General features: G+C 45.5%; 1 protein-coding gene across 3 annotated transcripts in view; it reads right to left on the bottom strand.

Annotated features, from left to right (window-relative positions):
• Window positions 1-13,799, bottom strand: part of Large1 (LARGE xylosyl- and glucuronyltransferase 1) — a 510,741-nt gene extending 496,942 nt beyond the window's left edge. For 2 of the 3 annotated variants that reach the window (XM_041663357.1, XM_041663358.1), the window contains exon 1: window positions 12,583-13,799. The gene's annotated coding sequence lies outside the window, so the exon portion shown is untranslated. The remainder of the gene's footprint in view (window positions 1-12,582) is intronic. The other variant, XM_041663359.1, reaches the window with a different exon arrangement.
• Between the last annotated feature and the right edge of the window lie 1,593 nt (window positions 13,800-15,392).

Below are 15,392 nucleotides of genomic sequence, written 5' to 3' on the forward strand. Positions count from 1 at the left end.
GACAGACCAGAATGTGCTATAAATTTGTGTTTCTAAGTTTGCACAAAACTGGTCAAATATTACCTACTGAACAGCATTAAAACACATCCCTGCTAAGGGTAGGATTAAGGCTCCTCGCCAAGCTCAAATACTGAGAAGTCTGTAAATGAAGTCAGCAAATCAGGATATGACTGTGTTTGGAGAGAGGGGTCTCATGGAGGCTACAAGGGTAAAATACAGTCATTATCCTCACCCAGTGTGGTTTCATCCATAAAAGAAGGGCAGATTAGAGATCCATAGACAAAAATAAATAAAGATAAAGTAAAGACTAACAAAGGACACAGGCCTTGGAAGACATAGTCCTGCCACACTATTGCCTCAAAACTACTAGAAAATAAATTTCTGCAGTGGTGATAACACTTTTCCTGGAGAGTGATGAACTAACATCTATTCACCCAGATAGGATACTAATAAACAGACCAAAGAAATTACCCCATCCCAGCTCAGTTTCATAAACCCAAGTTTATTTGGCTCACTTATAATAGGAGCATGGGTGAAGTTGTTTACAACACAGAGCGCCACAAAAAAGTCCCACCCCAAATAGGTAATGACCTGGGGGAAACTGTATCACTGGAATTCTCAACCCAGTAACCTTCTACTATATGCTGGAGCATCTCCCAAGACCACATACAACTAGAGAAGGAATGGGTGGGAGGGAGAGACTAGAATCACAGAAGGAGTGTTTACAGGCCCAGTATTGTGAGGGTCTCATTGAACATCACGCTGCTTGGATTCAAAGGATAATCACCAGTTTCTACAACAGTTGTTGAAGTCCTCCCACACACCCACATATTGTTATATCATCCCTGTCAAACTAATCTACATGGGGCCCACTATTTTTAAGTTACCTTTTTAAGATGTTTGAAGAATAAAACCATGTTAAGGGAGGAAAAAGTCACAAAATGTACTGTGTTGAGGATTCCTTGTCCTTTCGACTAAGGTTTTGACATGACAAATGTAGGGAATGGAAGGCAACTCCCAGGCCATCCTGTCAGTGGCTACGTGGACATCCCAAGAGGAGAGCTGGTGGCTGGGGCAGTAGAGGAAGCACACACAAGAGAATAAGCATAGTGGCATCTAAACTTCAGGTCTGCTACAGAACTATGGAAAGTCATCCAAACATGACTCATGCCCTTTCCCAACCTGCTCCTGAGATGTGACTCTTCTACCAGAATAGGACTATTACTTTACCAGATAAGACTGAGAAAAGACACTCCCCTTCAGCTGAGATGGTGAGTTGGGTAAGATGGAACACAGGCTCCAGGGACCCTCACAGTCACCCAATAGGGAGAGCTTTCCTAAGAGTGAAGACAACATGAGGAGAAAGCAGAAGAAAGGATCAACTGGTGTACAAGGACACTTAAGAACCTGGCTGGCATACCCTGCAACGTACCCTGAACTCTCCAGTCCAGGGACAGGACTGCCCTTCCCTTCCCCTTTCTGCCCTTCCCTATATAATCCTGCCATTTTGGCTACACCTGTCCTTTTTTATCCTTTTTCACCCTTCACCTTCCTAGCCTCTTGGTCTCCTGGCTCTCACCTCCCCGTTGTCCTCACATGGCCCGGCTTAGGGTCATGTTCACTGTGGATTCTCCAGATATCTCTGCCTCTAGCTACACTCTTCTTCATATCTACAATAAATCTTCTCCTCTCCCATACCTAGGAGAAGTCATGTCCTCCTTTTATTTATTTTTTCTTTCACACTCCACCATGACCTCGGGGCAACAGTATAACCCTTCTATTTATTGTTAAAGACATGCAGTCAGTACAGTTAAGAATGTTTTAAGAAACAAATTCACATCATGCTAGCTACCCCTACAGGAAAGGAAGGCTCTCCAGGTCCAGTAGAAAAATACCACATTACACCAGTCCAGTCTACACCACACTAAAATAGCAGTATCACCATTTATTGATCAAACAGTACTTCTGGGTTTAGGATAAAGCCCTGAAGATAAAGAGCCTTAAGTACAGTGGGAGCTGATGACAGGTAAACCGCAGGCTAGTGAGAGAGGCAGAATTGTGAAAAGGGGGCAGCACTCAGCAGAACAGACAGTACCAATATCATTCAGCACCCAGAACCAGGAAAGCTAGGAAAGGCTTCTTAGGCTGGTTTCAAGTAGGAACTAGAAATGTTCCATGCAGAAAAGGAGGAAAAAGTTGAACAGGCAAAGAAAGTAAGTACAGACCTTGTCAAGTTTGGGCAAAATAACTAATAAATAGGGAAACTATGAAGTTAGGGATTGGAGGTCCCTAAGTGGGGAGTGGAGGGAAGGAGATGAAGCAACTGTGCTGGAGATGGTTCACAATAAGCTTTGTGTGTCCCATTAGAAAGGTAGAAGCTTTCTAGTCACTAGCCAGTGAGGGCAAATCCACAAACTATTCTAGAAAAGTTCTTACTCCCCAAAGGTAAGTAGAATGCCCTACTTAAAAAAAAAAAAAAATGTGGCTGTCTAGAATGGCTTACTCTAACATTATACAAAGAATGTCCCCATAGTCCAGCAGAAAACAACATGGCAGACATGAGGGTAGAGGTCAGAGCCCTGACCAGGCTTCTAATGTGAAGCACAATCTAGATGGAAGAATTCTTAGCATCTGCTCTCAGCCCCTGCAGGTACCATAGAAGCCACTTGTGAAGAAAAGAAATTTCTCTATTATGTCCCTTACTGAGTATCGGACAAAACCCAGAAAAAGATTGTTCTATCACTCTGGGTCCATTTAAACAAACCTCTAATGAGAGAGGCTCAAGACGACCTCACCAAAGTCCCGTTCCCATCACAGCCTAAAGAGAAACTATTTTTAGATTATGGCTGGGTCATGAGTTGACTTTATTCCAATGAGGCTGCCTTTAGGATGAGTAATGATAATCATCTCCAACATCAATGTCAAGCTTAAGTTGAGCCAATGATGAAGACTGGAAAAGCTTTCAGAAACATCTGTTGGCCTCTGTCCTGTGGCAACAATTCCATCCAGGGATTTTTAGACAAGGCATACTGCTACACTTGAGAGGGTCCTCCAGAATTTTCCAATGTGCCATTGTCAGACAATGGAGCCTACCTACTGTGAGGTATTTGGGTTAAGCAGCGTGTATTAGTTACTTTCTTCATTGCGTCTGCAATGACTTTGCTAAAAGACTCTAGCTGGTTTCTTCTCAAACCTCAAGTTAGATATTTGTGCTTTTTTCAACCTCACCTGACCTGACTTCCCTAGAATCCTTTCACTCATGGTTCAAGTACTTCACACTCAAGAGCCTGACTTTAATACTGCCTCTTCCACAGAATTTTAGAACAATTCCTACTTCTGGTTCCCATGAACACCTTCAGCTAAACACTCCCCAACATCATCCCCCGCTTTCTATTCGGGCCCGCAACTCATCTGTATCTTATGTTGTGCTTCACTCAGACACATTTTCCCCAAACTCTCCAACTTTGTTTCTTAACGTCAACAGCAGAAGTCTCTAGTCTTAATTCAACACGTGTCTGTAAAGGATCTCTAAGTGCTAGAAATTTATGGAATGCTCCCATGAATTTTAAGATAGGTGTGGCCTCAGCACACAATGAGAGAAACAGTAAGGGATGACAACACCAGGGCTCTACTCTGGATTTGGCATGGCCCCCGTCACTCTATCATCTCATCTCAGATTCACAAGAATTCAAATGGAATATCATCCTCCTCTTTGATCCCTTCAGGCTACCAAGCAGTGTGCCAGTGTGCATCTCTTTCTGTTCCTACCTTTTTAGCATTTATTCCCCTACCCTGGTCAAGGACATGAGTGAATGATCACTGCACCTCTATTCCTGCACATGGAAGAATCTGGCGGATGTTGGCTCCATGAGCCAAGGGAACACCATAAAGACATGGAATGTCACAGAGCCTGTAGTCAGGAAGGAAAGACTGTAACCAGACAGCAGAACAGTAAGGGTCTAACTAGCAAAGGAAGTAAGTGTATCAAAGTCATCTAAGAGGGCAAGTAGAACTTGGGAGTCACACAGGCTGAATGCAGGAAAGCCAGGGCAAGACCAGCTCTCAGATAACCAGACTGAGGAAACATGAGTCTTGGTGACCTAGTCAAGAATGAGCCCCCACATTTTATGGGGGCTGTGAAAATAAAGTCACTAAAAGGGGTTCTAATGGAGGCTTGTCTGTACTAAGGTACACTGAGTAGGTATGAAACACACTGAAGTAGAGAGTGTGGAAAGACAGGAGGGAAACTGAGGACAAAGCCGAAAAATAGGGTGTATGAGACTGGAACCAAAGGCTGATAGAGATGGAGGACAGGAAGCCTCAACTCTAGTCCCACCTTCCCAGTGAAGAATCCTCCTTACCTCATTGGCCTCAATATCCATGGCTTAGGTATGAAAGAGCTGATCTCAGGCTTCAACTGCCTCCCTTAGGCTGAATGAAGGAACTGACCTGGGGACTCAGCTACCTCTTCAGACTGAATGCTGTCCCAGCACAGCTGCTCTGATCACAGGGAGAAGCTGTCCATGCTAAACTAAGTCATGATCCTGAGGAGTTCAGATGAAGCAACTCAAGTTAACACAGATGGGCAAAGACGTCTACTGGGCAGAGGCCTCTTCCCTGACCTTTTCTCACTGAGGCAGTGTCTCTCCCTTCAATCCTGGAAATCCACTTCACCCTCCTAACACAAAAGCCACGGCCCCATCACAGTCATGCTATAGCCACTGTCATTAGCACTAGAGATGCCAACATCCCCAATCACTCTAAGGCTTGTATTGAAAATGCTTTAAGACATTTTCAACACATCTTGTACCTGAATGTGAACCAGCTTGAGGGTACACCCATTCTACTCATTCCAAATAAGTTAAAATCCCTATATATCAGAGGAAGGAGCATAGGGGCATTCTATTATGGCACTTACACACAAAGATAAGCCTTCAGAGAATTTATTTTGTTGATCTGAAATGCCAATGGCAAATTGAAAAGAAAAGCTCTGTAAAGTGGCTGCAGGTAGTTCAAGTTCATCCCATGTACACTGGGATCTGCTGAAATGTCCCCCTCCCTGGTCACTGCACCTCAACAGTGAAAACAGGGCTACCCTTTCATTCACTAAATTGATCATTTGGGGCTGATACTGTAACTACTTACTTCAGTGCTTAGTAAAGCACCAGTCATCGTACTAGAGGTAGGAAAAAACCCACCCCATCCTTCTGCTTGTGTCTCCCAAGTAGAACAGTAAATGCCTCTCCCAGATAAGAGCCAGTATCTGTCGGCAAAGCTGGAACACACTGTTGGCTTATTAAGGATCCATACAACTGTTCTGGAAACTAATGTAGGGGGTGGTGATAGCTTCCAGTCAGTCACACATGTCAACCTTATTCAAAAGAAAAAAATATGCATCTATATGTGTGAAGCAGTAGTCATCACTAACAGTAAAATAACACTCAAAACCCAATCCCTTTACAAATAATTTTAAAAACCAAAGAAATGCACAAGGCCTTCTGCTTCAGCAAATCCTCCTACTATCATGGAGGGCTGGAGAGATCGGCCAAGCTATTTCTTTCCAATTGGCCTTGGTAATTCAGAAAAGGACCCAGTGAAAAGCAAAGCTCTCCCAGTGGTCAGGGTTCCGTTTCCTTTGGCATCTGCTACCTGTCCAAAGCAAAGCCCCATAATGTGACAAGAACAGCTCCAATTATGGATGAGACTGTACTTTCCATTCTATCCCAGCCTGTGAGCCTGTGATTACCTGCAACTCCAAAATTACCTCTGCTGCCTTAAATGCCTCTATTTCACTTCATTCCTAGAACAAACTCTCTTCTGAGGATTTGATAAAAGATATAGGTACTTGGAAGTCAGAGACAATACAACCACAAAACCCCCTATAGGACTGTAGCAATGACAGAATGGTTGGCTAAGAGTGCGCTGTCAAGCCTGATGACTGAGTTCCATCCCTGGGACCCAAACACTGCAAGAAAATTCCCAGGAGTGTTTTCCAACTTCAACAAATGTGCACAAGTACAAATGAGTACACACCCAATTTAAGAAAAAGACAAAAGAAGAGTCAAAACTGGAACTATGAAAGTCAGAATCCTGGGAATACTTAGCTAACTTAGTTACTTGCTCTGGTGGCCAGTTAGTGAGCGTGACCATTTAAATAACTCCTGTTCTGTAACACATCTGTATTGGGCTTCATGACAGGTAAGCCAAGTTGGCTACCCAGTAAAACATTCTAGTTTAGGATTCAAAAGTCTTGATATTATATAATAGGTGAATCTCCTCAAAGTGTCCATTAGGACTGTATTCATAAAATAATTTCAAATATAATAAAAATGGAGGCCCATAATAAATCACTTCTGTAAAATAAAAATCCTTTCATAGCTCAAACAATTAATTATATTAAATTACTTGGTCTTGACAAAAGATTTTATACGCCAAGTTCTCAAATACAGGACTCCCCAATTTAGCTTCAGTATTAACATAATAGCACAGATTCACAGATTCACATCGCACTTGAAACTTCTACTTTGCAATAAGCAGTGCTCTGCCCAAGGGAGACCAGAACCAACTCAACAACAAGGTATGGTGCACTCTTCCTCACGTGACTTCCACACTTTCATCTTTATCCAACCTCTCCCCTACAAGGTCAAATGGAAGGACTTCCTTCTGAAGGTATCAGGCAGAAGACTATAGAAGGGTCAATTCCTGTTTTTATCTACTTCATTTTGAAACAGTTAAAATGATCATTGTTTTTGCTTTGTTTTCTTTTTATCACAAAGCTCTTCTTTCTCAAGTAGTACCTAAGTGGTGTAGGAGGTCCTTCTGTATCAGACCCCATGGTTCTCCTGCCCAAGAAGGACGCTGTTTAGACTCAGGCCGGGGTTAAAGTAGCCGAGTGGCAGGACACAGTCCGATCCTCCTTACTACATAACATTCCAGGGTCAATCTATCTGCAAGCAAGCAAGCTTTTTCATATGTTCATGGCCTCACGTACAAGAGGTTCTATGAAGTTTGCAACAAAGAGCAAAGGCTGACATTCTTCTTAAACACACCTTTGTACTGGTCAGGTCTCTTCCAATTCAGAACAGAGAACTAAAGCCCTACTTGTTGATCTAAATCTTGCTGTTAACTAGCTTAGGTTGGACCTCTCCCTATTCAGGAGTCTAAACTGCTAGATATAAAGTAAGCAATGCCTTACGGACAGATGCTACCCAGAATCTTAAAGCAACCCATCCAATACAGGCATAGAAGATGCAAAGCAAACGAGCAAGTACTAAAAATACATGTAGACACACGTATACATACACCTTTTATTACCTCTGTCCTGGCTCCTGATCTTAATTAAACATACATGGTCCTGGAAATTACAATCGCAACTTTGAGTTTCTGTTCTTTCTAATACCCTCAGAGAGCATAGCTCCACTATTGATCCTCTTCCTTACCACATGCAGGCAGTCCTAGAGAGTCTAGACTAAGAGGATTTGCCATTAGGTATGCAACCAGCAGCAGACAGAAAGCATTAAAAATTATGTCCAGAGCTGGAGAGATAACATGGCAGTTAGGAGTACTTGCTGCCCTTGCAGAGAACCTAGGTTCAGTTTCCAATATCCAGAGACAGCTTATAAGTCTATAACTCTAACTCCAGGGAATTTAGTGTCCTTTGATGTGGGATTCCCCTCTGTATGCTGTGAATACATTTTATTAGCATCAGTTAATAAAGAAGCTCCTTTGGCCTATGGCAGGGCGAACATAGCAAGACAGAAAATCCAAGCAAGGATAGAGAAGGAAAGAAGATAGAGTCAGAGAGATGCCATGTAGCTGCCGAAGGAGAAAGACAACAGACCCTTACCAAGTAAGCTACAGCCTCGTGGCTATACACAGATTAATAGGAATGGGTTAATTTAAGATGTAAGAGCTAGCTAGGAATATAACTAAGCTGTCGGCAAAACAATGTTGTAATTAATATAGTTTCTGTGTGATTATTCTGGTCTGAAATTAAAGTACAGTCTCTATTTACAGGCATGTATACAGTATTTTACAATCAGGCAAGACACTCATACACGTAAAGTAAAAATAAGTCTTTAAATAAAATTTAAAATAAAAATTGTGACTATATTAAACATGTAGACATTTTTCTCTGTCATTTACTTTCTAAACATCACACTGTAATTCATGTATCATTTACATTGGGGTAGGTATTATAATGTAGATGTTATAAAACTATATAGGAGGTGTACATAGTTTATATGCAAATACTAGACCATCTTAGAAAAAGAGCTTAAACATCTGTGAAAATTGGTATTAAGGTGGAGGAACCTAAGAATCAATCACCTACAGAAACCAAGACCAAGGAACAAACTAAAGTTTACCACTGCAACACACAAAGGTTGACAGACATGTACATGCATACTCCCATTTTCAACAGTATAAAACTCTTCTAACAACAAAGAAAGTTGAGACTAGAATGGAAATGATTATGATACTGAAACGCTGTTAAGGTGTGAAACACAGCTATAACTCTATCTGGATCTAAAGCTGACAAAATAAATTTAGTCTAATAGGAGGCAGTTTTGTCCTCACCATACTGTATTATGAGTTAAGTAACTGAGTTCTTTATCGCACTGCTGTGTAAAAACACAATGAAACCCCGGATGTCATTCATGTACACAGAAGGCAGATGTAGGGTTGAAAAGGGACCCTTTATTTGCATGCTAATAGCTTTTGAAAGGACATGAAAAATTCTACATGGAGAACAACAGACACCAAAATATTTGTCTATGTTTAATAACAATATGGGGTAATCAACTAGTATTCTTGGACTTGCCTGACAACCATTTTTGCCCTCTTTGATTATACAGAGAATAAGGATAAGATACAATCTCTAGCATGGGCCCTGTTAAGTTACTAACCTCCCAACTCCAAGGTTTCCTTTCCTAGAAATTCTCCTTTTCCAGCTGCCATTCCACATGACTGATGTACAATGGGGTACATGCTGCTGTCTCCCTTATTCCCACTAACCTGGGAAACTAAAAGTCGTCCTTTGAACACACCTGCACAGTAGTACTCAGCTTGCAGGAGTAGATGTCTGTCTGCCACCCGTGACCAACAATGAGTCAAATGAAGAGCCTCCATGACCTGCACACAGGGTAAGGCACTTGTACCAATATTCAGAAGCAATCACTCCTTTCCAATAGAGAAGTACAAAATCACTCCTTTCTAATAGAGAAGTGTACAGCAGTGAAGCCACATAACCCAAGCCATCATCATTCCTGCCTCTCTGAGAATCTCTAGCCACAAGGCACATCCACCTTGTTCACCAACCCTACAGAAGGCCGGTATTCTGCCTCAGGTACCTCCTCCACCTCTGCCAAAGGGCTTCCCTCAAATTCCTAAGACTCCCGTCATGGCTTAGAACCACAGACCAGATGCTCTCAGGCTTTCACAGGCTGTTACTCAATGACAAGTCTAACCACATTCCCCTTTTCCAATCTCTTACCTCTTGGTTATATTACACCTATGAGAATCAATTTGGAAAGCCTTAATAGAAGGTAAGACTCTATATTTATCATTTTTCCTAGACCACAATAGCAGTACTCCTTAAACTACCTACATATGCATTATACTTTTGAGTAAAAGGTCGCAGATGCAATCTAACAGACCCCAGAGTTCCAGGCAATGAAATGACTTGCAGAATTTTGCAAGTTCCAAACAAAATTTAATTCTACATGCTGAATCAGGCTTCTTAAGACTCCAGTAGTACCTAGATCTTGATGTATGTAATTTGTCCTTTGAGTGCCAATATTTTGGAATGGGCAATCTCTTAAGACTCTACCTTCTTACCTTGTGTGTCTTTCATAAGAATTAGCTGCTAGCTGGGCAGTGGTGGCACACGCCTTTAATCCCAGCACTTGGGAGGCAGAGGCAGGCGGATCTCTGTGAGTTCGAGACCAGCCTGGTCTACAGAGCTAGTTCCAGGACAGGCTCCAAAACCACAGAGAAACCCTGTCTCGAAAAACCAAAAAAAAAAAAAAAAAAAAAAAGAATTAGCTGCTATGCACAGACTTGGGCCAAAGGGCTTTGTTCTTCAGGGAAATACAATTTATCTTCTAATTCTGTTAGAAGAATCCCAGACACTAATGATTTAACACTGTTCAAATTGCAGAGAGCATCTAAGCCCAACCATGCTGTCAAATGATATGTTACCATCTGTGTAAGGAATGTACTTTTAAGAAGATGACAGCAAGAAACTTGATGGAATTAATCTCAGAGATGTTTTGAAGAAGTGTTATTTTTGAAATCTGGGTTATATAGTCCAAAAGTCCCCCTCATCTCCCAAGAAGGAGGGGCTGAGTATGTCACTCAGTAGAAGTATGAAGCCATGAGTTTGAACCTCACAACTACAAAGGGGATGGAGGGGTAGTTACAAGTAATATTAGGTAATTTAAAATTAGCATGACCCCATGAAAAAGGCAGGAGTTTACAGGAGACTATCTTCCCAAAATGTATAGTCATTATATGCTTAAAACACTGTAAGTGAATCTGACCAGCTTTGTAGTTAACAACCAAGTTGTCCACATGACACTGTAGATAAAACCAGGCCCACCACAAAAATATTGGAATCAATTCACTAATTCAAGCACAAGTTGGGTACCAAAAAGTTACAATTATGAACTTTAACAAAAAGCCATGGCTGTCTCTAGCATCTGTTCTTGGTCTTTGTGCTTTGGTAGTGGAATAGAAAACCAGTCCGCCCTAGTGTCCTGTAGGTGGCTGGAGGGCTAAGACATTGTGAAAAGCAGTCTCCTCCGTCAAGCATTGACTAAAACACAGGAGAACCTAGGAAAACGTTGGAAACCTAGAAAAGAATTCTCATGACCTATTAGAGGATTAAACCTTTGATTTTATTTCTAAGCTTCTTCCAGTTTAAACTTAAAAGTCAAAGGAAAGTCCTTTCACATCTAAAATATCAGTCCACAATTCAGACCACTCACAAGCTGTCTGTGCTGACCCAGGTTGGAGGGAATCTCTGCTTTAGAAGCCTCTCTGTCCTACTAAAGGAGTTTGCTGCCTTTCTTTAACACTGGCAAATTCTGATAGCTTCTGCCCCTCTGAATGGAATTAACAGGCTCCAGCTCGACAAAATGTGTGTTCTCCTCAAGCAATTTTCACTAAGGTAAAAAGCACACTTCAAAACTAAAGGCACACAAGAGATGTGTGACACCGTCACACAAGTTTTCCTTTAGTCTTTTTTCTCTCCTAGTGAGGCCCCAGCCTAGGTGAGTAATTCATTCATGTCATCCATTTGTAATGATGAGATGAGAAAAGAAACCATCATTTGTCCTTTTCCGAATTTAGAACCTTGCCCTATCTCGAGTCTATCAAATTGTTCCTGAGGTGGGAAGGCAGGAGAGGCAAGGAGGAACATTAGTCTCAGGTTACTGCATCCACCAGAGAATAAGCACTTTGGGTCCCCACTATGTCAATACAGGCATCTGCACTTAGGTGATGTGCACCCCCCCACCCCTCTCTACTCCTCGTGTCCCCTTGAAGGAAGAGTCTGAGTTCTTTCTTGAGAGACTTACATAAGACCCTGTAAAACTTCCTGTGACATTCACAGAAAATGTAAACTGCTATTTTGCTCCCTCGGGAAATCATTTCAAAGGACTGAGTGACAAAATTCACAGATTCAGAATTGAGCAGAAACCTACTCAACCCAGGTGCACCAGCACAGGAACAGAAAAAAACGCATCCCTATTAAACAGGGTCACCCAGGGGATGGACTGAATGTGCAAGAGACAATCTGTTCCCTTTGGCGTGACCCATTTAAAAGCAGATTGTTTCGAGGAAGCCCATAAGTTTAAAAAAATCTCACTCTGGCAAAGACATGGCTTGTAGAAAGAACTGTGGTTACATAGTGGGAGCCTTTCAAAGCGATGAACAGCATAACTTCATGATGCTCAAACTTTAGTCACCATCCCAACGTCCAGAACCAATGGCATTCACAAGAAATTCTGTCTAGACCAGAATGGATCAAGAATAAACTTGATCCCTACAAGAAGTTTAGTCTAAAAGGAAGGATCAGGTGTGTTGGCTGTTCTTCCTCTTGTGGGTATTGACGCAAACCATCCACTCTAACCTAAAAAGCTTCTTGCAAAATGTGGATGCACACCCCCAAACCGTCCTCTCTTCAATTAATTGCAAAGCAAGTTCTAGGGGCAACCCATCATGAAAGGCGGGTAGGTGAGCAGGGCAGAATGGCGGGAAGGGTCCCAGGGTAGTGGGAATACAGCACCTCCAGATGTTAGAGAACTCCCACACATAACATCCCACCCCACCATTGTCTACCTACATCTGTCCGCCTATGTGCCTGTCATACCCTGAGACAGGTCCTGAGAACACCAGAGATTTAGGGTCTTCAACCTCCTGCTTTTCCAGAACTCAAAGCCAAGTCAAAAACGGTGTGCCCTCCGTCTTCCACAGTAACCTAAGCACACCGGATATCAGCCACAGGTATGGGTAGCTTGTTAGGGCACTTCTCACCAAATCGCCTCACAAAGAGGTTCTCTCGCAACCTAGGGCTCTTACCTTGGCCTTGACTACCCAGGAAAAAGAACAGTCCGGAAGAGCTGACACTGGAAAGCTTGGTGACACTGACGCCTAAGAAATGTAGGGGGTCCGGGTCGGTATCCCAGCAGGTGCCGTTTTAACCCGACGGTCGGTGCCAAGTGTAGACTTCGGGACAGCCTTAGGCTCCAAATACCACAGGAAAGGTCCGGGTAGCGGCGACAGAGCACTGTCCCTTCTTTCTCCTCCTCCTGGGCTGCTGTCGGGAGCTGTGTCTCGCCAAAAAGACTCTTCCAAGCCGGGAGCGTCTCGCGTGGGCAGGGGCCTGGGGCGGCCCAGGGTTGGGTCCCGCGGGAACCAGCGCCGGGAAGAAACGAGGAGCGGACACCCTACCGGCTCCACCTAGCCGCTTAGCCCCTTCAAGGCAGGGCCTGCCCACAACCCTCCGGCGAGGCGAGTGAGTGCGGCCGCGCCCCGGCACCAGCGCCCCGGCTCGGGAACAGCGACCAGGCCGGGAGCTGCTCAGCCGGCCCTGGTGGCGAGAGCAGCGAGCGTGCACAGGGACCGGCGGTAGCTGGTCCCAGTGACCCTCCCCCCACCCGGGCCTGCGCGCCGGCCCGCGAGTGCACGGGAAGCGGGAGCTGGAGCGGGCCTCGCCCTGGAGTGGGGCGCGGGACCGGGGACTTGGGGCCGAGGTAGGCGACCCTTGGAAGGTCAGAGTCGCCGGGGCGCGGCAAGCGGGACGCAGCACTGTGGGTGCGGGGAACCCGGACGGGCGGCCCCCACCGCCGACGCCGACGCCTCCGAGACGAGCCGGCTTCCCGGAGCGCTCGGGTTTGGAACCGCGCGTCGGCTGCAGCCGCCGTGGGTAGCCTGGAGCCGCGAGCGGAGGGCGCGCGATCCCCGCTTCCCGCGCGCGGCCGAGCGGGAACCTCTGTGCGGGGACCCGCGTGGGAGCGCGCTGGCGGGCGCTGGGGTTCGAGCTCCGGGCTAGTCCTGCGGCCGCCGCGTGCTTAAAGCGTCCGGCTCGCTAAGCAGCTGCAGTGACTGTGTGTCAGTGTCACGTCTGTGCAGCTGGGGGTGGGGGATGCAATCGGGACTGGGTTCCGAGCTGGGGAGGGACCGGAGCCTGCCTCGGCCCCGCCCCCACCCCCGTGACCTCACGGACGACCAATGGACAGAGCCAGGAATGAGCGTCTCAAGTGCCCGCCCTACCTAGGCTCCGCCCACGGCCAGGCGCCTCCCAACACTCCTTGACTCTCTGGATAGCAGGAAGAAGCAACACCCGGAGCGGGGATCCCGGGCCGGGTCGTGGGGAAAGAGAGCTGGCTGGAGCTCCCCACCCTTCTTCCCCCACTTGGGCCTCTCCCGTCCGCTCCGGGATTGGAGGAAAGAGGGGGAAGGGAGGCAGACCGGATCCGCAGCTGCTGCTGTAGGACTGCCTGCCGTGGGGGTCACCGTGCCACCCACGATTTTACAAAATAGCGGTCTTTAGGAAGTAGGAAGTTTCTCCTGCTCTTTCTTCTGCTAGGGACAGGGGTATGAGGCGGCTGGAGCTGCGAAAAGTCCCCCCAGAAGGTTTTGACTGCATCTGTTAGGATTCTGGATCCAAGAATCCTCTGCAAGACAATTTTTTTCAGGGGTATTTACATTTTTGTGCCCTCCCCAATACACACAGATGGGCCCCTTTCTAATTTTATTCTTGCTCAAATCCCCGCGTGCAACATCCCACTGGAGGGACTTCCAGCCTCCTGGTGTTAATGGTGAGGTTGGGGAGATGCCGAGAGTCCGCCCATGCAGCGGAGGAGCGCAGGAATTTTGTCACAGTAAAGAGGACGGACTGTCCCTCCGGGGGCGGGGGGGGGGGGGGGACCTGAGGCTGAAGCAGAGTCTGGGAAGAGAAAGAAGATAACGGCGGATGGACAACTCCAACTGGAAAACCGAGCTCCGAGAGGGCAATCCAGCTCCCAGGTTTTTTCCTCAACTCTATCCCAGGGTTTCTGGGGTCCCCTTCTTTCCCCCACCCCCCACCCCTGAGTCTACACCTACCCACCACACTACAAGCCGCTGAGTCTCCGCTTTCCCCGCGCCTGTCTCTGCAGGCAATCCACACGCTTTCTTTTAAAGGCTGGGAAGGATGGACAGTGGAGGGGTGAGCAAAAAACGCCTCCTAGCCTTTCCACCCGAGGTGGGGAACCACTCTTCCCTTGGAGTCGGCTACACACACACACACACACACACACACACACACACACCCACTAGCTCTGGCCTTGGTCCTTACACACCAACACTCTTCTGCTCACTCCAAGTTGCCCTCCAGTCTCTAGAAACCAATATCCATTCCACCACCATCAGGGTCTCTCCCCTAGTTCCCGATAATATTTACCTAATCAGTGGTAGCCCCAGTGGAGAAGGCGAAAGGAAGGTAGGGATTGCACAGCAAAGTCCCTGGCAAAGAATTAAAAAACGTTTGCTTCCGAGCTTTGGGATAGTAAACCGCGATGCTGGGGCCCTGATATCTTAACTCTGGCGGGATGACTTTCAACGTGAAAGAAAGCAGATCGTATCTGGTGTTGATGCCATTATTGTGCCGGAGAAGAACATTATATGATAAATTATTATCTATTATCCTAGAAGCCATTAAAGTGTCAAAGTTTAATGTCAAGCCTTTAGCTGCCTTGAGCTCAAAAGCAGCTCAATATTTCCTCTGACGTACAGCTTTGTTCTAGAACGCCCAGTAAACAAGGAGATCGTTTGTTTGTTTATTTATTTATTTATTTATTATGTGGCGCGAAAGACTTTCCTACTCTGTTCCTTCACCCACACACCAG

Source organism: Microtus oregoni, unplaced genomic scaffold (genome assembly GCF_018167655.1).
Source record: "Microtus oregoni isolate MIOR12 unplaced genomic scaffold, Mior012 000014F_ref0000157, whole genome shotgun sequence".
Lineage (NCBI taxonomy): Eukaryota > Metazoa > Chordata > Mammalia > Rodentia > Cricetidae > Microtus > Microtus oregoni.